Source organism: Salvelinus sp. IW2-2015, linkage group LG35 (genome assembly GCF_002910315.2).
Source record: "Salvelinus sp. IW2-2015 linkage group LG35, ASM291031v2, whole genome shotgun sequence".
Classification (NCBI taxonomy): domain Eukaryota; kingdom Metazoa; phylum Chordata; class Actinopteri; order Salmoniformes; family Salmonidae; genus Salvelinus; species Salvelinus sp. IW2-2015.
In genome coordinates this window covers 5,121,699-5,146,333 of record NC_036874.1, presented here as the reverse complement: position 1 = coordinate 5,146,333, position 24,635 = coordinate 5,121,699, and the positions used below count along the sequence as shown (strand labels likewise).

The 24,635-nt window shown below is 43.7% G+C and overlaps 1 pseudogene; it reads right to left on the bottom strand.

The window, feature by feature from the left end:
- LOC111958825 (growth factor receptor-bound protein 10-like) overlaps positions 1-24,635 on the bottom strand; it is a 79,147-nt pseudogene that overhangs the window by 20,720 nt on the left and 33,792 nt on the right.

Genomic DNA, 24,635 nt, shown 5'->3' with positions numbered 1-24,635 from the left:
TATATTAATGAAGCCTACTGTACCAGGCTATATAACAACATTTTTATTTAATAAGGCCGTATGTACCAGGCTATAAATATAACAACATTTTATATTTAATAAGGCCTACTGTACCAGGCTATATAACAACATTTTATATTTAATAAGGCCTACTGTACCAGGCTATATAACAGCATTTTATTGGCTATGACATAAGAGGCAAAGAATAAGTGGTGGAACCAATTGAATAGGGCTGTGACGATACCAGTACCTCAATAGTTCCATGGCAAAAATGAAAACACGAAGCAGACCAAACTCTTTGGTTGTTTAAAATCCTGCTGTATGTAATACATTGTGTGCTATAGCTTGGGAAATAAATACATGTCTGGATGACACCATAATGATGTTTGTTTCCAACATTAGGGCTGTTTTCCTAAGGAAGTTTGTATTTTGTTTCCTTGCCACGATACTGACGAGTATCGTGATACTGGTATCTTCCCGGACKTACAATTGAATACCTTTAGGCGTAAATCTTCTTCATAAGAAAAACCTGAGTTCAATTAAACCTCTAACGATTCTAAATCTAGTGCTTCTCTGTAGGCTAACTCCATTATCTCCCTAAGTTATTAAAAACCAAAGAAGTGGCTCTACTCTCTAATCCCCCAAAAGAACAGCCATTGATTAAACAGTGTTGGCTAGCGGTCGACTGAGCGGTGGTCTCGCCCCCTCTCTGCAACCCACCAACAAACCAGTCCCGTTTACAAGTACCTCTTTAATGAAGCCAAATGTACTGTGTGCTCTGTGTGGTCTCTGAACTGCAGTGGCCATTGACATCCACTAATGAGAATGTGAGACAAAACCTTGTGGAATAAAGACAATAGACTTTCAGAGGAGCTTGCCATGTCCTGAGATGCACTCGCTGCCTGCAGCCTGCTGGCCCGGGGAGAAGTGCTGGGCTGAGTCGGCCTCTAAAGGGAACGCTACGTAAATACTGCTGACTCATGAGGTGGACATGAACCAATCCTTGTTGTCTAATTTTTGTGTCAAATTAAGCACCCCCAAAGAGGGGATTTATCCAGGCTCACTATAGAAGAAAAAGGACCAGAACTTTGGCCGACTAAAATGGGGGCTTTCAGATGCACAATACCAAGTCATGTACAATGCACTCTCCATCCCACGCAGTTAGTTAGTGAGCTAGGTACAGAACAATAAAACGACAGAATATATAATACGGATGATTTGGAAAGTTTTGAAGTACTATCGTGCACGTTTAGCAGTGTATTTAGCAGATGCTGGGGCCAGTTAACATTTATACTTTCAGAAGTGGAGAGATGTGGATGAACTAACGCCACACTGTGGTTAACATTCAGGCCACAGTGACTACTCATCCCCATCGAACTCCCACATGCAAACCACCCAGCTCGTGGCTGAAACTCAACCATATCCCATTGATATAACAAAAGTTAGCCATGGGAGTACAGAGTACAGTACAGGGCAGCCTAGTCAAAGACAGTCAGTCTATTGGCTCAAAGGGCATGAAGAAAAATCTACTCTCTTTGGAAAACAAAGTTTAGGTTATAATAGGTTATAATATATGACTAACCATATATTTCATTTTTTTCTGGTGGTTCCAGATATCAGCATATGTTCCAAAAATGCAGAACAACTTGACTCATTAACGAAAACTCAACAAGCTACCATTATGGAACGCACCCCCAAAACCAAACAATCCCTCAGTTCCTCAGCCACCGGAACAAACCACAAGCAAAAAGACCCACGGTCGGTGTCTATATATAGATCAAATAGAGGCTGATCCATCAGCTCTGTGCATTCCTCTGGGAAGAATCCCCCCTGAGCAGAGCCAGAAGCTCCCATACCTCCTCCCTGCCARACACATCACATCGMCCCCAGCCTCCAACCCCAACAATCCCCTTTGAATGGCCGAGATCTTTCCCTGCGGCTCCCTACTGAGATCAATCCAGAGAGGAGACAAATATTTCTCCAATAGGAGCAGACTGGTTAATTGCGCAGCAGGGGCCTGGGTAGCACCCTTTCAGGCTACCGCACCGCAGATCATTGTCCCCTTACGGGACTCAGGGACTCCCATTGGGCACTCACAAAAGGATGACATCATTCAATTTTGACTACACAATAAAACCAGCCGCCCGCAAGCTGCACTCACTGTACTTCTACTTGCACTGTTCACCCAAGCTGTAAGGCCAGGCAAAGGCCAGGCTGGTGGTGGCACACAGACACACACACACACACACACACACACACACACACACACACACACACACACATATATATAGGGAACCAGCTCACTCAGACTCAATAATGCTCTGCTCTGGTATAGGCCTACTACAATACAAGAAGTTAGCAGCAGAATCAGTTTATTAAAGGTGAGTGCTGAGAAACGGTGAGAGAGATTTGATTTCAGAGATTTAACATAGCTGTACATTGTGTTCCAGTGTAATTAGGTGTTTCTGGAGAGAAGCCGAGATCAGGCCCTATTCCAATGGCTCTGCTCTCTACTCTGGACGTACAGTCATTACTGCTATTTGAATTAAGCCAGTTGTRTGTCTGCATTTCCACCAATGGTTGCCTTTTCAAAATTGAACAAGTTAGAGATTAATTGAATGTATATGCTGAGAGTGTGGGAGTATTGTTGCATCTCTTTTTTCCTGTTTACAGAAAGCACTTTCCTTGTGTCTCCATCTCTCACTCTCTCCCGCTCTCTTTTCCCTCCTCTCTCTGTGAACACAAGTTCCACTTGAGAGAAATCTGAGCTGTCCTACTTTCCTGTATGAGAGAGAGTTGAGAGAGAGCGAGGGAGAGGCAGAGAGAGATAGAGTTGAGAGAGAGGGAGGAAGAGAGATACGCAGGGCAGAGAGAAAAGCAGAAAGTTGAGAGTTGAAAGTGAGAGAAGCTGTCCTCTTCTCAGTTTAGAGAGCAAGAGAGTTGTGAGGGAGAGAGGCCTGCTCTGCCCTGCAGTGGAGGATTTCATGCATTCTCCATGACCTACATTAGTCCAGCTGAAGCTTTGCGGGCCCGCTGAGACACTCTACTCGGGCCAGATGAACTAACAGCTTGCAGCAATACATTCCACCCTGTCAAGCCTCCATCCTGGACACAGAGCAGGGCAGTTCACATTCCCTCCAGTAAAGTCATGCAATGATGAATCAACTGGTCTTTTCTCACACGTTCAATATAGGCTAAACACACACTTCTATATATAGATGGCTATTGTACAATTTTCTCAGACTAAAACTGTGGCCCATGCAGGAACTTTGGGAACATATCCATGGATTAATTTCCCCAAAGACAGAGTGAAAATCTGAGTATAATGAGTATGAGTATAATGAACAGAAATAGGTCATACTAACAATAACAAAACAGCAAATTTCTAAAACAGGGACACGATCAGGGACTCACTTATGTTAGAGCAGGGTTCCCCAACTGGCGGCCCGTCCGCAGGCCGAATTCAAATCAAATCAAATGTTATTTGTCACATGCATCCTAAACAACAGGTGTGGACTACTGAAATACTTACTTACGGGCCCTTCCCAACAATGGAGAGAGAAAGAACATAGAGAAATAATAGAAAAGTTAAACATGTCATAATATAAGTAATAATAGATACATAATGAATAATGATAACTTGTCTACATACAAGGACTACCAGTACCTAATGGATGTGCAGGGGTACGAGGTAATTGAGTTAGATATGTACATATAATTAGGAATAAAGTGACAGATAGTAAACAGTAGCAGCAGTGTATGTGAATCAAAACATTTAGTGCAAAAAGGGTCAATGCAGATAGTTAAATTGTTAACCAAATAGCTACCGGACTAACTATTTAGCAGTCTTATGGCTTGGGTGGCTGGAGTCTGACAATTTTTAGGGCCTTCCTCTGACACTGCCTGGTATAGAGGTTCTGGATGGCAGGGAGCTCGGCACCAGTGATGTACTGGGCAGTATGCACTACCCTCTGTAGCGCCTTCCGGTCGGATGCCAAGCAGTTGCCACACCAAGCGGTGATGCAGCCAGGCAAGATGCTCTCAATGGTGCAGTTGCAGAACTTTTTGAGGATCTGAGAGCCCATGCCAAAACTTTTCAGCCTCCTGAGGGGGAAGAGGCGTTGTCGTGCCCTCTTCACAACTGTGTTGGTGTGTTTGGATCATGATAGATTCTTAGTGATGTGGACACCGAGGAACTTGAAGCTCTCGACCCACTCTACTACAGCCAAGTCGATGTGAATGGGGGCGTCCTCGGCTCTCCACGGTCAGCTCCTTTGTCTTCCTGATGTTGAGGGAGAGGTTGTTGCATTCCTATAGGCTGTCTCATCATTGTCGGTGATCAAGCCGTCTTGTCGGCAAACTTAATGATAATGTTGCGAGTCATGCCCGCGCATGCAATCGTAGGTGAACAGGGAGTACAGGAGGGGACTAAGCACACACCCCTGAGGGGCCACGTGTTGAGGGTCAGTGTGGCGGATGTGTTGCCTACCCTCACCACCTGCGGGCGACCCGTCAGGAAGTCCAGGATCCTGTTGCAGAGGGAGGTGTTCAGTCCCAGGGTCCTTAGCTTAGTGATGAGAAAATAAATCGACCCAGGGTTGAATCTAGTTGATGATCCCTGTGCTATAGTAATGAACAGGCCTGTACTAAGTGAGGGTATGGTTCTGGCTTGTAACTTTACCTGCTAAGAGAACTCACTGTGTCTTTCTCAGTTAAGCTAACATGACACGGCTAACCAGGGTATCGTCTAGCAGTCTCAAAATAAGAGACATAAAACACAGAGGGACACGAAGGTGTCGACCTATAACCTTCCGTTCTTGTTTACGTAATAAAGAAAAGAACAGCACAAATCAACCGAGGAATTTAGAAGCATGAAAAAAATCCACTTTTATGTCAACTTCCCTCATAGAAGTTGAGTTAGCGCTTGCCTGTGAGTGACCCAACATCGCCTGTACATACATGTTGACCATTTGACCTCATCAGCACATAGAAAATAGGTTTGTTACTTAGTTTGACCTGTGACCTGGCAGGCTCAGTGTACAGAGTGAGGGACCTTAACGTCCTTCTCCCAATGGGGGACCACAGCCAGCCAGTTTGTCCAGGTAAGCTTACATCATAGCAGTTAGCATAGCCTATACTAGCATGGTCTAGCATAGCCTAGCCCCTTCAAATTCATATCTGGACTTCAAAGCATATCATTCTTCCCCCCTAATCTGGGACTGATTTAAACCTGGGACACCATGTTGGTGCAATTAATTATCAGGTACGTAGAACAGAAAACCAGCAGTAGTCTAGCCTGKCAGCTCACAGTAAATTATTCCGCTGCTCTYTCGTTTGCTACATACTTTAGTCTGAGACTGTCATCATTTAAATAGTTTGTGGTGACGAGGAGCGTTGCAAAAAAACAATGTCATCATCGATTGGATCATCTCTAACCAATCACAGTATCAAAGCCAATTACGAATTTTCAAACCGTGTTCTGGCTCAGGCCAACCGATCGGTTTCTGGACCAATCAGAGACGACCGGGGAGGGACTCATTGCGGAAAAGATACTAACATCTGTAGGCGTGGCATAGCGTTTGGCTGAAGCAGTAGTCCGGACCTCGGGTAAGATTTGAATACTCTTTGCCTAGCCTAATARAGTGTAGCATAGCGTCTCTGAGTTCCCCAGAACTTAACACACAAAGCAGGACAAGCCAGGGCTGTCGATTAAACAGTCACAGATATTTGTCACTGAGTGACTGCTGCACTGGCCAAGTAATCCAAGCAGCAGGTCGAGGCTTGTCTTGCTGGGTAAGTGGAGGGTTAAATATGGCCTGACACATGAGATGTTCCAGAATAAACCACAAGCTCCCTGGCACGCCTCCAACAAGCATTTGTTAACAACACAGTTGCAATTTGTATCTCAAGAGTGCTGCCAGTCAGCGTGCAACACATAGATACACACAGATACGCTGGCTTTGCGGACACACACGTATGCAGGCACCAATTTAAGACCTGCAAGTGAACAGCATGCTTACTTCACCCACGTATGAGATTAGATACTGAGCTACAGTAGAGCAGCCTCTCCTCTCCAGTACCTCTGCCTGCAACTTGCCTCAATTAATTAAATTGAACCCAAACAATTCTCTTTGGGAGGTTGAGAAAGATCTAGTCAGAGCCGAGCCAGCTGAAAGTCCTACAAGCAGTTGCAGGAGGAATGTTCTCTCCCAGCAGCAGCACAGAATGCCTAGTGCTGACTGGTCCCATGTAATCCTTCTATGTTCCGTTTGGGAACATTCTTTGGGAAAGAGAAACAATAAGCATGCATTGCTTCCATACACGGGGCTCTGAACAATTATGGGCCGTGATTACATGATACTTTGCCTAAGTTCTAAATGGGACTCTATTCCCTACATAGTGCATAACTTTTTTTCCTCTGGGCCCTGATCAAAAGTAGTGCACTATATAGGAAATAGGGTGCCATTTGGCATGTACACTAAGTCAGCCCGTTGTGGGATCTGGGATGTGCTGCTTCACTCTTGCTGTGGTTTAAGAGCCTGTTAAAACAGACTCCCTCTAGTCTAGAAGCAAGGCAGCACATTTCTGGCACTGGTCACTTTGATCTCCAACTCAGCGCTGCAGAACACATTAACCTGAAAATGTGTTCCAACGCAATTAACCTAAACACTCAGACGAGCCAACATCAGCAAAATACCAACATTTTATTTACAGTGGAAAAAGGTGAACTCTGACCCAAACTCAGGCATTCCTGAATCACCAGCAGCCAAGTATGATGCTCAGCTGTGGAGGTGATAGAATGCTGCACATCCCTACTAACATGTAGTGACTTTACTGTGACATTGATGAGTGGCCTCATATGCTCTGCCATGGAATTTACAACATTTACAATTATGCACATTATATTCATTCTATGTTCTAATTAGCCAATTATTACATTCCATACACAGCCATTACTGTTCATGTGAATCCAAACAATGTGGGTGACATCAAGTGGAGACTCCTTTCGCAATGTCAAGTTCTCCCACTATACCACCAATGTCAAGTTCTCCCACTATACCACCAATGTCAAGTTCTCCCACTATACCACCAATGTCAAGTTCTCCCACTATACCACCAATGTCAAGTTCACCCACTATGCTACCAGTGTCAAGTTCACCCACTATGCCACCAATGTCAAGTTCACCCACTATGCTACCAGTGTCAAGTTCACCCACTATGCCACCAATATCAAGTTCACCCACTATGCTACCAGTGTCAAGTTCACCCACTATGCCACCAATGTCAAGTTCACCCACTATGCCACCAATGTCAAGTTCTCCCACTATACCACCAATGTCAAGTTCTCCCACTATACCACCAGTGTCAAGTTCTCCCACTACGCCACCAGTGTCAAGTTCTCCCACTACGCCACCAGTGTCAAGTTCTCCCACTACGCCACCAATGTCAAGTTCTCCCACTATGCCACCAATGTCAAGTTCCCCCACTATGCCACCAATGTCAAGTTCCCCCACTATGCCACTCACTAACTGACTGAGTGGCTGCTTTTCCAAGCCTCTTACCTCACCATGTGTAAATATGCATCACTACAGTAATGAGCTCAGAGGCTATTAACCATATTGCTCATCTCTCTCTCCACACACTCCTACTCCTCTTCTCCTTTCAGCGTGCGTGCCAGCTGCTGAGTTCACAGAAAGATTTAAAAGGATAAAGCGTTGCACACAAGGGAAGAGGCGGAGGGAGGGGATGGGAGCGGGAGGTGAACCTGTGTCACCGGTGTGTCAACTTAACAACAGTCTAATAGAAACAGAAAGGAGGCTAAGCTAAGGAGGACTAGGCACCAGGCATGACAGTGCAGTTTACTAACCCAGTAATAGGGCTGCAGCACAGTTGCGTCACATGCGGTGTCGCTGGCGTGCTTAGACTTGTCCCTGATGGTGTGTGGTATGGGCTAAAACCCAGAGTCTGACTGCATGGTGATGGATGCCCTTGGACTCTGTGCTGTGAGAGCCAGTTATGTGGTTCGCATCCATCCTGCAGCCTCTTAGGACTGATGACTTACTACAGAGCAGACATGACAGACAGAGATGGACAGACAGGACTGGGACGGAGGGCGCTCAAGGTACAGACAGTACATTCAGATCTGCAGCTTCTGTCCAACCAATGCCAACCCATGGACAACTCACATCAGATCAGCATACGTCCACTAATTACAGAGATCATTGTGTCCAGATCAGTTGAAGACACAACACTAGGGACAGGGTGTCCAGGTCAGTCAGGCTGGCAGCATCAGGACCAGTTAGTATAGTGACTACTGGTTGGTCAAGACCCTCCATCTTCAGCCCAGTTAACAGATCATGAAAGACCCTACGCCACCAGGGTTGTCAAAACCAGCCAGTGAACATCCATCCGTCCATTACGAAACAAGTCAGTTATTTGTTAACACTACCATTTAAGAGCACAGCTGGGGTGAGACACAGAGAGAGASAGCTAGGTCATTGATTGATACTTTGGGGGGGAGGCAAATGAAAATCATATGGGCATCGTGTAACAGACTGCGCAGTGATCCCTGACAGGCTTGCCGGCAGCGCAGCGTTCGCGTGCCTCCAATGCGCGGGGGCTGGGGAAGAGGAATGGGAGCCTGTCAGAAAGCGCCCAGAGGTTGGAAAATTCTGTAAACAGCTAAACTTCTCACCAGCCCTACTCCGCCAGCCAGCCAGGCCTCCAGGGTCGGCATGCAGGCAGGCAGGAAGGCAGAAAGACGGACGTACAGACAGAGCCGATTCTAGAGGGCAGGCACTGCATGCTGGGAGAGCAAAGCAGAGCCAGCTGTGGAGCAGGGCCCATCTCTACGACCCCCAGCCTCACCACACACACAGATGCACAAATGCTCGTACACACACACACACACACCACACACACACACACACACACACACACACACACACACACACACACACACACTATGCAAAGGTTTTAAGGCAACATGTCTTTATCTCAGTATAGTGGGCCAATCACAAGCTGGAAAAACATGCTTTAGAACTGCTTTACAAAAGCTGCATGTTCTAGCCAAAGGTACATAGAACCAAATAWATATATGGTTATTTTCCATCTCCATCTCTCTGCATCTACAGACTACAGCTCATGCTGCCAGTTCTTACAGACCAGGCCTGGGTTCAAATAGTATTTGTCTTCTGTCAAATACTTTCATTGAGCCTGCCTGAAGTGCCAGATTGGCGGGGCTTGCATTTTCCACGGGTTCCATTGAGCCAGGCAAGCWCTATCAAGCAGCTGAAAGTATTTGAAAATAAAGCGAATACACTTTGAACCCAGGGTCTGCTAATACAGGCTCTGATCCCCAGCGCCATAAAAGTCAAGTCAGGATTAGCCAGGGACATATTTATTCGAAATATACATCCCTTTTACAGTAATCTCGGCTCTGCTATAGTAATGACTAAGAGTGACTCTCTTCCAGGAAAGAGTTCACCGCAGCCTTCCCATTTCTTTCAACTAAGGGGGGGTAGTGGGCGTTGGCAATGGCATGGTCTCCAAACGAACATTTAAAGGCCGTCCTCTTGGCCTCAGAAACAAAATGTTGCAGTTTTCAAGCTAGTTTCCTGCAATTCTACAAATTTGCCATGGCTTATGCCGTGTTCTTATGTTATCTGAGTGACTCAAACATTATACAAAAATCAATGGGGACCCATGCCATGACGTCTTTTGAATTTTAGATTCTCCCTGTCCAGTTTTTATTTTGATGATTGTAGTTCTCAAAGATGATCTTATTTAAAAACATATAGCTCCATTATCTTTTCTACATACTTTATATCTGGTTTTAGTCGTTTAAGTTTACACTGAAAACTTTTTTACATCCTGAAAATGTGTTTTTAATAAAACTAAAAAACATATACAGTACCAGTCAAAAGTTTGGACACACCTACTCATTCAAGGGATTTTCTTTTACTATTTTCTACATTGTAGAATAATAGTGAAGACATCAAAACTATGGAATAATGTAGTAACAAAAAAAAAWTTAACAAATCAAAATATACTTTAGATTTTAGATTCTTCAAAGTAGCCACCCTTTGCCTTGATGACAGCTTTGCACACTCTTGGCATTCTGTCAACCAGCTTCACGAGGAATGCTTTTCCAATAGGCTTGAAGAAGTTCCCACATATGCTGAGCACTTGTTGGCTGCTTTTCTTTCACTCTGTGGTCAAACTCATCCCAAACCATATCAATTGGGTTGAGGTCAGGTGATTGTGGAGGCCAGGTCATCTAATGCAGCACTCCATCACCCTCATTCTTGGACAAATAGCCCTTACACAAGATGGGATGCAAACCAGATGGGATGGCGTATCGCTGCAGAATGCTGTGGTAGCCATACTGGTTAAGTGTGCCTTGAATTCTAAATAAATCACAGTGTCACCAGCAAAGCACCCCCACACCTCCTCCTCCTTTCTTCACGGTGGGAACCACACATGCAGAGAGCATCCGTTTACCTACTCTGTGTCTCACAAAGACACGGCTGTTGGAACCAAAAATCTCAAATTTGGAATAATCAGACCAAAGGACAGATTTTCACCAGTCTAATGTCCATTGCTCGTGTTTCTTGGCCCAAGCAAATCTGTACTTCTTAACCTCTCTTGGGCACGTGAGACGGTAGCGTCCCACCTCTTCAACAGCCAGTGAAACTGGTGGGCGCCAAATTCATATACAGAAATACTCATTATAAAAKTTCAMAAAACAAAACATATTTTACATAGGTTTAAAGATGAACTGCTTGTGAATCCAACCACGGTGTCAGATTTTTTAAATGCTTTACGGCGAAAGCATACATTATGATTATGAGAACATAGCCCACTAAACAAATCATTACAAACAGTAGCCAGCCAGCTAGAACAGTTACACAATTTAGAAAAAGAGATAAAATGAATCCCTTACCTTTGATGATCTACATATGGTTGCAATCAGCAGACATTAATTTACTCAATAAATGTTATTTTTGTTCGATAAAGTATCTTTATACCCAAAAACCTCCGTTTTGTTRGCGCGTTTTCTTCAGTAATCCACAGGCTAAAACGCAGTAAAAACAGGAAGACAAAAAAATCCAAATTGTATCGGTAAAGTTCATAGAAACATGTCAAACGATGTTTATATTCAAACCTCAGGTTGTTTTTAGCCTAAATAATCAATAATATTTCAACCGGACAATAACGTCGTCAATATAAAATGTAAACAAGAAACGCACTCTCTCGGTCTTGCGCAGGAAAAAGCTCTGTGACACGGCAGGGTCCACTCATTCAGACTGCTCTTACTTCCTCATTTTTCAGAATACAAGCCTGAAACATGTTCTGAAGACTGTTGACATCTAGTGGAAGGCATAGAAACTGTATTTTGAGTCCTAAGTCAATGGATACTGTATTGGCATTGAATAGAAACTACAAAACCAAAAAAAAAATACTTCCTGAATGGATTTTTCTCAGGTTTTTGCCTGCCAAATCAGTTCTGTTATACTCACAGACACTATTTTAACAGTTTTGGAAACTTTAGAGTGTTTTCTATCCAAATCTACCAGTTATATGCATATCATATATTCTGGGCCCGAGATGCAGGCAGTTTAATTTGGGCATGCATTTCATCCAAAATTCDGAATGCTGCCCCCTACCCTAGAGAAGTTAATGGTGTCCTTTAGTAGTGTTTTCTTTGCAGCAATTCGACCATGAAGGCCTGATTAATGCAGTCTCCTCTGAACAGTTGATGTTGAGACGTGTCTGTTACTGGAACTCAGTGAAGCATTTATTTGGGCTACAATCTAAGGTGCAGTTAACACTAATGAACTTATCCTCTGCAGCAGAGGTAACTCTGTGTCTTAATTTCCTGTGGCGGTGCTCATGAGAGACTGTTTCAATATAGCGCTTGACGGTTTTTACGACTGCACTTGAAGAATCTTTCAAAGTTATGGAAATTTTCCAGATTGACTGACCTTCATGACTTAAAGTAATGATGAACTGTCGTTTCTCTTATTCTCTTATTTTAGCTGTTCTTGCCATAATATGTACTTTGTCTTTTACCAAATAGGGCTATKTTCTGTATCCCACCCCTACCTTGTCACAACTCAACTGATTGGCTCAAACGCATTAAGAAGGAAATAAATCCCACAAATTAACTTTTAACAAGGCACACCTGTTAATTTAAATGCATTCCAGGTGACTACCTCATGAAGCTGGTTGAAAGAATGCCAAGAGTGTGCAAAGGTGAAATCAAGGCAAAGGGTGGCTACTTTGAAGAATCTAAAATATATTTTGATTGACTAAACACGTACGTTTTTGGTTACTACATGATTCCATATGTGTTATTTCATAGTTTTGTTGTCTTCACTATTATTCTACAATGCAGAAAATAGTACAAATAAAGAACAACCCTTGAATGAGTAGGTGTGTCCAAACTTTTGACTGGTACTGTATTTTGGAGTGGCGGCAACAATTCAGCAGAGGCAACCCGCCACTGCTAAATGGATATAGGGGAAACACTGATTCTGATGAGAGATAATGACTGTGGGAGAAATAAACCAAACTGCTGTGGTACTGTAAGATGTACGACACCATACTTTAMTGGCCCTTTTCAAGAACAATCTTCATGGTTAGCTAAGCTATCATAGTAAGGAGTGAAGAGAAGGGTCTCTGACTTACGTATGTGCCTGAGGGCTGACACGGAGGTAAGGACCCAGGGCTGAGGACAGGAGAGCCGGAGAGCTCGGGAAAGGGGTTGGGGATGGCTGGCAGAGAGGACGTCCGGAGCTGCTGCTCCTCTTCCTGCAGTCTCCTGAGAATCACAACATTCAGGGAGGACATTAACAAAGTGGGGGACAGACACACACAGACAGACTGAAAAAGCTGTTGTGAAGCAGATGAATGCAGATCATGAGAACATGAGGACAGTCTCCTATAATATAAACCCAATGCTTTGTAGCTGAGTATGAATAATGAATAATCCACGGTTTCACAGTGAGAGAGAGACTTCTGCCGAGCCGAGGCCTCATGCCCATTTCTCTCTGATCACTGCACTGTGAGCTGATTCTTTCTGCCACACCACAGGAACACTGCCAGCGTTTGAGGAGCTACTAATTACATGCAATATTCATCAAACCATTATTTCATGCAGTTTCAAGAGGAAAGTGCCCATTTTATGACCTGCTGCAAGAGCAACAGCCTGTTCATTCACTGTCTGCCTGTCAATAAGAAACCGACTAGGGCTGCGCCCCCAACGGCACCCTATTATTCCATTTATAGTGATTTACTTTTGACCAGGGCTTATAGGGCTCTGGTCAAAAGTAGTACACTAGGTAGGGAATAGGGTGCCATTTGGGATGCAGCCCCTGGCTGTCAATCAGAAAGAGACTAGAGGTTGGCTTGGCTTTATATGATGACTAGCATCTGAAGTGAACTGCAGCAGCCAGGCAGATAGCCATCATTAGCATCTCTCTACACTTTCTCCAAACCCAGGCGGGTAGGGGAGTTCAAAAGGAGAAGTGTTTGATGCAGTTCCATGTGAGGCAGGAGCAGGGTGCTATTCGGAGGTCAGGACTGTATCATTTCAATCTGACAGAATACACCAATGATACAGCTCATTACCAGCCAGTGCCAAACTTTCTCTAGGGATCCAAAATAATGGATGCTACAACTCTGACAGACCGTTTTAGATTCCATTAAGACCAGAGGTGAATAAAAGTTCCTCTCAGCTTATGGGAGCAGTTGACACCCTGTTTCTAGAATTAAAGAGAATTTTAACTTGGTCTCCCCCTCTGCTAAGCTATGTTAGGACAAGGGGAAAGTGGCAGGGGGAGAATGGGTCACACAGAGATTGCGGCTAGGCAAAACTATGAACTATAATAAGCACATATACCTGTCCTCACAGAGAATACTGAGAACATGGTCCCTTGTTTAGATGTACATTGTTTAGATGGACCATGAGAACATGGTCCCTTGTTTCTGTACAGCACTTTGTGACAACAGCTGATGTAAGAAGGTCTTTATAAATACATTTGATTGATTGATAGAGGACTTTTATCTATCAGGTGTGGGTGTGTTGTGTGTGCTCACCCAACGGCATGCCAGGCACCACACTGTGTCCAGTAAGTGCTGTGTGTGTGTGGTGTGTGTGTGTGTGTGTGTGTGTGTGTGTGTGTGTGTGTGTGTGTGTGTGTGTGTGCCAACACAGTAGACATACCTGACGGCGAGGATGTGCATGGGCTGGGAGCGTCGGAGTCTCTGTTTGGGGAGGTGGGCTGTGCTGCAGCTCGCTGGCGGAGGTGTGGTTGTGGGGGGCATGGGGCGCTGCGGTGCACATGCACCTGGCCGTTGTGCTGCAGGAGGGGAACTGACTCAGACTGCACGCTGCTGCATGTGGAGTACAGGCTCTCGAACGAGGAGTTCATGTCATTCACCAGCGCCTCCAGGTCCACATCATCTTCTGTAGGGGAGAGGAGAGGACAAGGAGAGAGTGACAGAGAAAGAGAGAGAGAGTCTGTGTGTGATATTCAGAGACAGACACAAAGTGTGTATGATGTATGTGTGTGTGTGTGTTATATCATATGCACATCCCAAAAATCTCTTGTGCACCAGGTTGACCTCTACTGTTCACGTGCTTTATTCATGCAGTAGGTTACATGTGTAAGAATCTACTTCTCTCAATACTTCATGCACACCTGTCATCACCAACCAGTTTTGCAGTGTAGCTGCACACACACAAAAACCCTAACATGACGAGCTTAATCATCATTACCAACCTGTCAGGCAGTGAAGCTAATTCACCTGTTGAAACACTCCCTAGTTAACTACATGTTCATGATTAATCAAGCTCTCTGTATCTCTGGGGAAGACTAGAGTACAAGCCGAGACCTGTAGTCTCAATACTCCCATCCTTCAGCATAATCACTACTGGCCTCAGGGTAAGAGATCAAACCAGGCCATTGGTTAAGAGGCACAGAGGTCACTCCCAGTGAGCCAATGGTGGATGGAAGTTTTGACAGTTCAGAGTTATGTCCCAAATGGCACCCTATTCCCTATATAGTTCACAAGGTAAGGAATAGTGTGCCATTTGGGACGTATTGTTAGTTTCATTACTGTGGGGGAGTGTCTGCAGGGCATGTCATCTCCTAATAATCATAATCTCTGAGACAATGGACAGCCAGTAATAGAAAACTACTGATATTTTCTCAAGTTTCCCSTTTAATTKCCCATTGCTATACTGCAGTTACCTATTTCACCACTAGATGCTGCTCAAACTCTACCATGCAATTCAGGGCTTTGGATGTCCACTTTGGCAATTAGAATGTTCTGCACTGTATGCTATTGTTACCTGGCTGGGCCGAGGTAAGTAGAAAGACCAAAGCAATTCTTCATTCATTTATTCTATGTTGTGGTTTTAATCAATCACTTTGAATGGTGAAATCCATAGCATGTGCAATAGGGCACACCACATTTTCTAAATGTTGCATCATGGCATCGATTTGCATACTATGGATTTGCAAGCCTAAATAGTATTAATCTACATTAATACTCTGAAGGCTTTTCGACCCAAATCTTATAATTCCTTCATAATGAACCATTGTACGCATTTTCAAATGTAAAGCATGTAACTATAGCCTAATATTCAAACAAATAATGTGCCATTGAGAACAGTCCCCAGTATCTCCCCACAGCCTATGCTGACCCAGTGATGCAGTTGCTCCCCCCCGCCCCCGCCCCCCTCATACAGAGCTGCAGCTGACAGACAGGCAGACTAATCTATGCCTTTTGAGGAACCTTTCCTGAAAAGGTGTCCCCTAACCAGCTGTATCACAGGTGCCTAATCTGTCAGTATTAATAGTCAGTGAGCTAAGCCCCTTCTCTACAAGATCCTGGAGAGTTAAAGACACACGTAGGCTACAGAAGTGTACTGTACGGTCTAAAATAGCTTTGTGTTAGGTGAATAGTATTCAAGTGTTTTGTAACAAGATAACATAAAGTTACTTATACCTAAGTAGTCAGGCATGTCGTCTACATGCCGTTACATGTGGGGGTGAAACTCTAGAACGAAGATCCAATCCGATCAAGATATTTGTGGGCGTGGTTGGATAATTGCCATACTAGATTGTCAACAATAAGCTTATGGCCCAATTTATTAGCTAGAACCGTGACAGGCAAAAACTCACGCACACACAGACACACACCCAATGGGGCAACTGGGTCAGGATTATTTGTCTTTGACACTGTGTTTAGAAAATAGAAAAATTGCACTAGTGGAGCTTGGCAGAAGTTTTAAGGACATAAACATCTTTATTTATGCCCATCAAACAAGCAACAGTCACAGCAGACCTGGCCCTACAATATTACTGACATAAATTAGACACTCTTAAAATACCATGAGAGCAGACAGCAGCGTTCATCAATTACCTTTGGCTCTGGAGCACGATGACAAGGCAAGCCCAGACAGAGACAGGATGGGACAACAGGCAAAGCCAAGAATGGAATGGGGATGAAGCACATGGACAAGGCTAGCAGAGCCAGGGATTGAAGATTAAGATGGGATGGAAAGCGACAGGATGAGGATGAAGCATATGGACAACAAAGCGACCTTTCAGAGACTTTGGGTCGTTGAAAAGACTGTATAAGTCCCATGTAATATTATTATTAACAAGACAAGCACAGCCAGTGACAGGATGGTTATGAAGCACGAGGACAACAAGCATAGACGGGGATGGGAAGGGATGGAACAGGATGCTTGGGTTCAGGAACAGCAGATGCTAGTGGGGCACAAGGCTAATAGCAGTCTGTCTGGAATAGAGCCAAGGTCAGGAGTAGAAGGTCTGGTCTGTCAYAAGGTAGATGCAGGGTCAGGGGAGCACATAAAGGTTTAGACACTTAAGCAATAAGGCACGAGGGGTGTGGTATATGGCCAATATACCATGCCTAAGGGATGTTCTTAGCACGACAATTGCCTGGATACTTGGCTATATACCACAAACCCGAGGTGCCTTATTGCTATTATAAACTGGTTACCAACGTAATTAGAGTAAAAAAATAAATGTTTTGTCATTCCCGTGGTATACGGTCTGATATACCACGGKTGTCAGTCAAATCAGCATTCAGGGCTCGAACCACCCCGCTTATAATATCTAATAATAACTTCCAGTACTGTCTGTTATAGGGCACCTGCTCATGTTCTCAAATGATGTATCTTTTTTACATTTCAAGTAGTCCCTGAATTAGGCTAGAGAGACTGGACTGTCTAAATGATGTTGTGACCACAATTACATCTTGTCTTGCAGTGAGATCTACCAGGAAAAGGAATTCTAGGAAAAGGAATTCTACCAGGAAAAGGAATTCTAGGAAAAGGAATTCTACCGGGAAAAGGAATTATACAACTCCCTCCAGTGCCAGTGGCTAACACTAACCTGACATAAAATTGTCTCGTTAGTCTAGAGATCCGTCTCATGCAGAGGCAAGGAGAAAGAGAGAGAGAGGGCGCTGTTCAATTTCCTTAAATGGCTGTCATGCAATCTGAACGCTGAATACCTTATTAAGAGCAGTCGTCTCACTCTCTGATTAAATCAATCGGCAGAATTTACATTTTGGACTGAGAACATCTCATTCAGGTTTCAGGCTTATTTTGATATGGCTGAATAATACATTAGAATATAATAGCCTCTTAGAAAAAAATATTAACTATTAAAACCATGACTTAAAAATAACAGATATTGGCATAAGATGGAGGGGATGTTGGAACGTAACTAACGGAATTACAGTTAACAAAAATGTATGCTTAATCCAGTATAAACTAAAGTATATAATTTATTATACAAGAGACAAAATTCCCAAATTCTACACCACAATGGCAGAGTCACAGAGTCATGTCTTAAGTGTAAAACTAATAATGACTCAGTAATCCATGCCTTCTGGGAATGTTATACATTCAAAAAGTTATGGGTGGAGTTAGAAAGTTGTCTGTCAGAAGAATTACAATATAAATGTACTTTAATCCGTCTGGCTGCATACTTCAAGACATGGAATATGAGGGTGCAGGGAGATACACGATGGGTTGGAGAATACTTTTCTCGTCAATCATCTTGAAAAAAACGTATACTTAAAACTGGAAATCAACCAATCCTCAATCGTTAACACAATGGAAAGGTCAAATGCTTTATTGTCTAAATGTTGAAAGGGCGTGGGCGACAGAGAGAAACAAAATGGTGCAGTCTGAGGCCATGTGGCGGAGAGTGATGTGGTTTCTGGAGATGGGGGTGTGAGCAGGTGGGTCGGTGAAGGATGATGTTTGTGTGTGTTTGAATGCTGTCGTTTCTATGTGTATGTTTTGTATTGTCAAAAACAAAAACTCACCGTACAAAAAACAATAATTACTTGTATAAAATAATATAATAGCCTACATACTATCCTGGGATCAAATGGTATTTGTTTTCTGTCAAAAACTTTAGTTGCGCTTGACTGATGTTGCCTAGCACAATGGAACCAATGCAATAGTCCCAAAAGTGCAAACCCTGCCCATTCAAACGCTCAAAGTAGTTGAAAGAAAACAAATACTAATTGAACCCATGTCATACTCCTACTACAACTAAAAATATGCTCAGTCAGTCTAGAACAGGGTCAATCCAACTGTAACTCTGACAGCCCCTCACTGTCTCTCATTGAGACAACAACAAGTCACAGACAGATCCCTATTCAGGTTATTGTCTGTCTTATTCAGGGCCTGTTCTGTTTGTCTGTCCTGTTTGTATTCCCTATATAGAACACTACTTTTGACCAGAGGCCATAGGGCTCTGGTCAAAAGTAGAGCACTACATAGGAAATAGGGTGCATTACCTAGGCAATAGGGTGCATTACCTAGGCAATAGGGTGCCAGTTGGGACACACACTGTGTCAGTACTGTAGGGGCCAAGCCAGGGCTGGCTGGTGGCGTGGCGTAGCGGTTAGCATAAAGCCTTCCATCGCGACGGAATGGTTCCCCCACTCTCTCTCAGCATTCCAGCTTGTCTGCTTCAACAGCCGAAGCTTCCCTTTTCACTGTCTATTATTAATTTGTAAAAGGGAAAAGGCTGGCAAGCCCAGGTGATAACTCCATAAAAGCTGTTTGGGATGTTTCCGATGTTTAGCAGACCATTATATGGACCAAATTCCATATGGCTTTTCTTTACAACCACTCAGGAATGTATGTATTCATTATAATCTTTCTATCTGAATTGATTATGAGTGGCGTCATRTCAACCAAATTTCCCCCCTGCCCTTTCCCAATGTACTCCTGCTACACACACACCTACTAAACTAAAGGGAAATAATATGTGTGATAGTTTAGTTGCTCTTATCAGGAGTTCGGGATAACAAATCAAAAAGTACTTTGGTAAAAGTGATGTGTTGACAACGTAGCCCAGTCCCTCTAACCAGCCACTGTCAATTAGCATTCAAATGTGTAGAAAACAAAGGGGAGCTGGCATGGCTGGGGTGGAAGTCGGGAAATGGCACAGCGTCCTTGGGATGTGACGAGGAGACCGGACGATATGAAGACAACACAGGAAAAAATGGCCCCCGTGAAAGGAATCAGCGGACCCATTCTTTCACGGTTCACACAGATACAGCCTTAACTGTACAGCGCGGTTCTACAGTGACTAGGACAATACTGGGACAATACGGAGTTCCAGTACWCACCCACTGAGGACAGGAGGGGTGGAGAAGAAGCAAAGCAAAAATCAAAGCCCAATCAGAATGAGCAGAAGCCTGTTCTTGGGAAACACTTAATCAGTTTAAATCTGCGTATTTAATTTACATCAGCTACCATCATCTCAAAAGAACCCTCCTCACCACGTCTTTCATCTGAGGAATGCGTGATTGGATATTGCCTGTTCCAGATGTCATCAAAACCTGAGCGCCAGCCAGGGCTACAAGCCAGGGCCTATGACTCTCAACAAAGCATCATTTGTTTTAACCTTTATTTAACTAGGGAAGTCAGTTAAGAACAAATTCTTATTTACAATGATGGCCTACCGGGTTAACTGTCTTGTTCAGGGGAAGAATGACAGATTTGAACGGGGATTCAATCCAACAACCTTACCAGTTATTGGCCCAAAGCTCTAACCACTATGGTACCTGCCGCCCTAAAGGAATAACTTTTGGAACAGGACCTTGATACTTGAAATACAAGTTAACTTCTCAACTAGAAAGTGTATTATTGGAGCGCATCGGAACCATTGATAGGATTTATTACCTAGCAACTGTGCCTGCCTGGGTTTGGGGCTGGGGCAGACACAACCACACTTCCATCAGTCTTGTTTGTCCCAAATGGCACCCTATGGCCCATAGGGCTCTGGTAAAAAGTAGTACACTATATAGGGAAGAGGGTGCCATTTGGAGTACAGCCCTATGCTTCAGCCGTAGGTTATATTACTGTTTACCAGTAAACTACCAGAATGTTGGTATCTTTCAAGGATTTTATGTAATCAATCACAAGACATCTAGTGGCCGTGCACTTCAGATTATCACAGGTCTCTAATTATCTCAGGTGTCTAATTATCTTTTTTTGTCATTTAGCAGACACTTTCATCCAGAGCAATTTACAGTAGTGAGTGCATACATTTTCATACTGGTCCCCCGTGGGAAATGAACCCACAACCCTGTCACTGCAAGCGCCATGCTCTACCAACTGATGCACAAAGGACTCTGGCCTTACCACATCTAAAATTGATCAAATAATAAAATAAGATGACTTTAAAATAAAAAATACAAAGAAAAAACTGTAAAACATTATCCTAAATTTAAACCATCAACTTAGTGAATACCATTGGTGTTTAATATGATGTTAAACACCAATGTTATCAGCATGAAATGTCCTGGTATACACCTTACACTGTATGTGGCCTGGAAACAAGGGCTCGGTCAATTTGTTGCTGTTGTCTTACAACTTCTGGCGCATTGACAATGTCGTTAAATATAAATTATACTGAACAAAAATATAAACGCAACATGCAACAATTCAAAGATTTTACTGAGTTACAGATCATATAAGGAAATCAGTCAATTGAAATAAATTCATTAGTCCCTAATCTATGGATTTCACATGAATGGGAATACAGATATGCATCTTTTGGTCACAGATACCTTAAAAAATATTGTATTTCTGTACATTCGGAATGCCCTCGATAAAATGCAATTGTGTTCATTCTCCGTAGCTTATGCCTGCCCATACCATAACCCCACCGCAACCATAGGGCACTCTGTTCACAACGTTGACATCAGAAAACTGCTCGCCCATACGACGCCAAACACATGGTCTGCGGTTATGAGGCCTGTTGGACGTACTTCCAAATTATGTAAAATGACGGAGGCAGCTTATGGTAGAGAAATTATTAACATTAAATTCTCTGGCAACAGCTCTGGTGGACATTCCTGCAGTCAGCATGCCAATTGCAAGCTCCCTCAAAACTTCAGACATCTGTGGCATTAAGTTGTGTGACAAAACTGCACATTTTAGAGTGGCCTTTTGTTGTCCCCAGCACAAGGTGCATATGTTTAATGATCATGCTGTTTAATCAGTTTCTTGTTATGCCACACCTGTTAGGTTGATTGATTATCTTGGCAGAGGACAAATCCTCATTAACAGGGATATACATTTGAGAGAAATAAGCTTTTGTGCAAATGTTTCTGTTGAGTGATCATATGTTAAAACTATGAAATAACGGACACATCATTTGAAAGATATTAAGTAGTATAAACTAGGGCTGGGAATTGCCAGGTACCTCACGATATGATCACAATACTTAAGTGCTGATTCTATATGTATTGTGATTCGATACGGCAATTTTATTGCGATTTGATGTTCCAAACATACAGTGCATTCTGAAATTATTCAGAACCCTTCCCTTTTTCCACATTTTGTTACTTTATAGCCTTACTCTAAAATGGATTAAATAAATAAAAATCCTCATCAATCTACACACAATACCCCATGATGACAAAGCAAAACAGTTTTAAAGAAAAAATATTTTTGCAAATTTAAAAYAAATTAGAACAGAAATACCTTATTTACATGAGTATTCAGACCCTTTGCTGTGAGACTCAAAATTGAGCTCAGGTGCATCCTGTTTCCATTGATCATCCTTAATATGTTTCTACAACTTGGATTGGAGTCCACCTGAGGTAAATTCAATTGATTGGACATGATTTGGAAAGGCCCACACCTGTCTATATAAAGGTCCCACAGTTGACAGTGCATGTCAAAGGAAAAACCAAGCCATGAAGTCGAAGGAATTGTCCGTAGAGCTCCGAGACAGGATTGTGTCGAGGCACAGAGCTGGGGAAGAGTACCAAAAAATGTCTGCAGCATTGAAAGTCCCCAAGAACACCGTGGCCTCCATCATTCTGAAATGGAAGAAGTTTGGAACCACCAAGACTCTTCCTAGAGCTGGCCGCCTGGCCAAACTGAGCAATCGGGGGGGAAGGGCCTAGGTCAGGGAGGTGACCAAGAACCCAATGGTCACTCTGACAGAGCTCCAGAGTTCCTATGTGGAGKTGGGAGAACCTTTCAGAAGGACAACCATCTCTGCAGCACTCCATCAATCAGGCCTTTATGGTAGAGTGACCTGACGGAAGACAGTCCTCAGTAAAAGGCACATGACCGCCTGTTTGGAGTTTGCCAAAAGGCACCTAAAGGACTCTCAGAACATGAGAAACAAGATTGAACTCTTTGGCCTGAAAGATGAACGGTGCAAAGTACAGAGAGATCCTTGATGAAAGCCTCAGGACCTCAGACTAGAGCGAAGGTTGTGAAATAACGGACACATCATTTGAAAGATATTAAGTAGTATAAGCTAGGGCTGGGAATTGCCAGGTACCTCACGATATGATATGATCACAATACTTAAGTGCTGATTCTATATGTATTGTGATTCGATACGGCGACAGGACAACGACCCTAAGCACACAGCCAAGACAACGTAGGAGTGGCGTAGGGACAAGTCTCTGAATGTCCTTGACTGGCCCAGCCAGAGCCCAGACTTGAACCCAATCAAACATCTCTGGAGAAACCTGAAAATAGCTGTCCCCATCCAACCTGCCATCAGTCTTGTTCGTCCCAAATGGCACACTATGATCCATAGGGCTCTGGTCAAAAGTAGTACACTATATAGGGAAGAGGGTGCCATTTGGGACAGGGTGTCATTTTGAGTAGAGCCCTATGCTTCAGTCCTATGGTCCTATGGTTCAGCCCTATGCTTCAGCCTAGGTTTGCAAAGGGAGAGTATATTACTGGAAACTTTCTAAGTTTACCAGTAAACTACCAGAATGTTGGTATCTTTCAAGGATTTTATGGAATCTATCACAAGACATCTAGTGGCCATTTTGGGTACTTCAGATTATCACAGGTGTCTAATTATCTCTGGCCCTTTTAACATTATTCATTAAGGCCTCATAGAATTCAGAGAAAGAAATCTAAATGAAGTGTTTGTGGTGGGGGGTGGGACCTGGAGAAGAATGCCTTGCCAGGCCTAGCCTAAACCCCTCCCTGGGCCTGTCGTGTCTGGATCACAACAACCCTGCTGAGGAGGGGCCCCTGAGATTCAGCCTCAGCCTATAGCTATGTATGTCCTCCATATTCAGTCCCAAATGGCTCTCTATTTCCTTAATAAGGCACTACTTTTGACCAGAGCCCTATGAGCCCTATAGTGCATTACATAAGGAARAGGGTGCCATTTGGGACGTAACCCCAGCCTCCTGCACTCCACCATGACTTATCCCCTTATGCAATAACTGAAGGCTGCATCGCGACTCTCCACACTTCTCCCAAAGTGTGAACTTGCACAATCCCCGTCAAGGATTTAAAAGCATTGCATTGGTGTAAAGATTGGCTGGAGAGGGAGTGCCCACCATTGTTCAATCCATGACAAGGAGTGGGGAGTGAGCAAGTGGGTGGAGAATGAGGATGAGATCCTGCTGCTCACAAACAGCCTAGTCAGGGTAGCAGCAGCAGTGGCTATGTCCCAAATGGCACCCTATCCTTATAGTCCACTACTTTAGACCAAGGGCCACAGGTCACCTTATCCCCTAAATGGTGCACTACTTTTGACCAGAGCAGTGCCCATAAGGCTCCGGTCAAAAGTAGTGCACTAAATAGGAAATAGGGTGTCATTTGGGATGTAGGCAGCAGTGTTTATCTGATATCTCCTGCTAATCTCTCTCCCACCTGCCCAGCCCCACTCATGGGAATGTATGGGAGAGAGAGGAGGAACCAATCATTTTGAAGGGGAGCGTCCCATGAGGTTTCTTTAAGAATGGAGCCCAAACACATTATTCACTGCATACCACAGTTCTGTATGATAAAGATCTCATATTAACTCTTCAGCGACCAGACCGCACCTGGCCTTCAGTGTAGCCTATGTATGAACAAAGGAAATAGTAAGTAAAATAGTTAAAGCAACAACACTGAACTAAAGGCAGACTGCAAAGGCTGTGAAAGGCTGCAAAGGCAACGAATACTAGACTACTACTGGACTGGTTAATAGGACACAAGAAATGATGGCAAAACTACCACACCAGAGACTTAAAACCTTTAGTCCCATTAACAGCACAACACCATGATACACCCCCCCCCC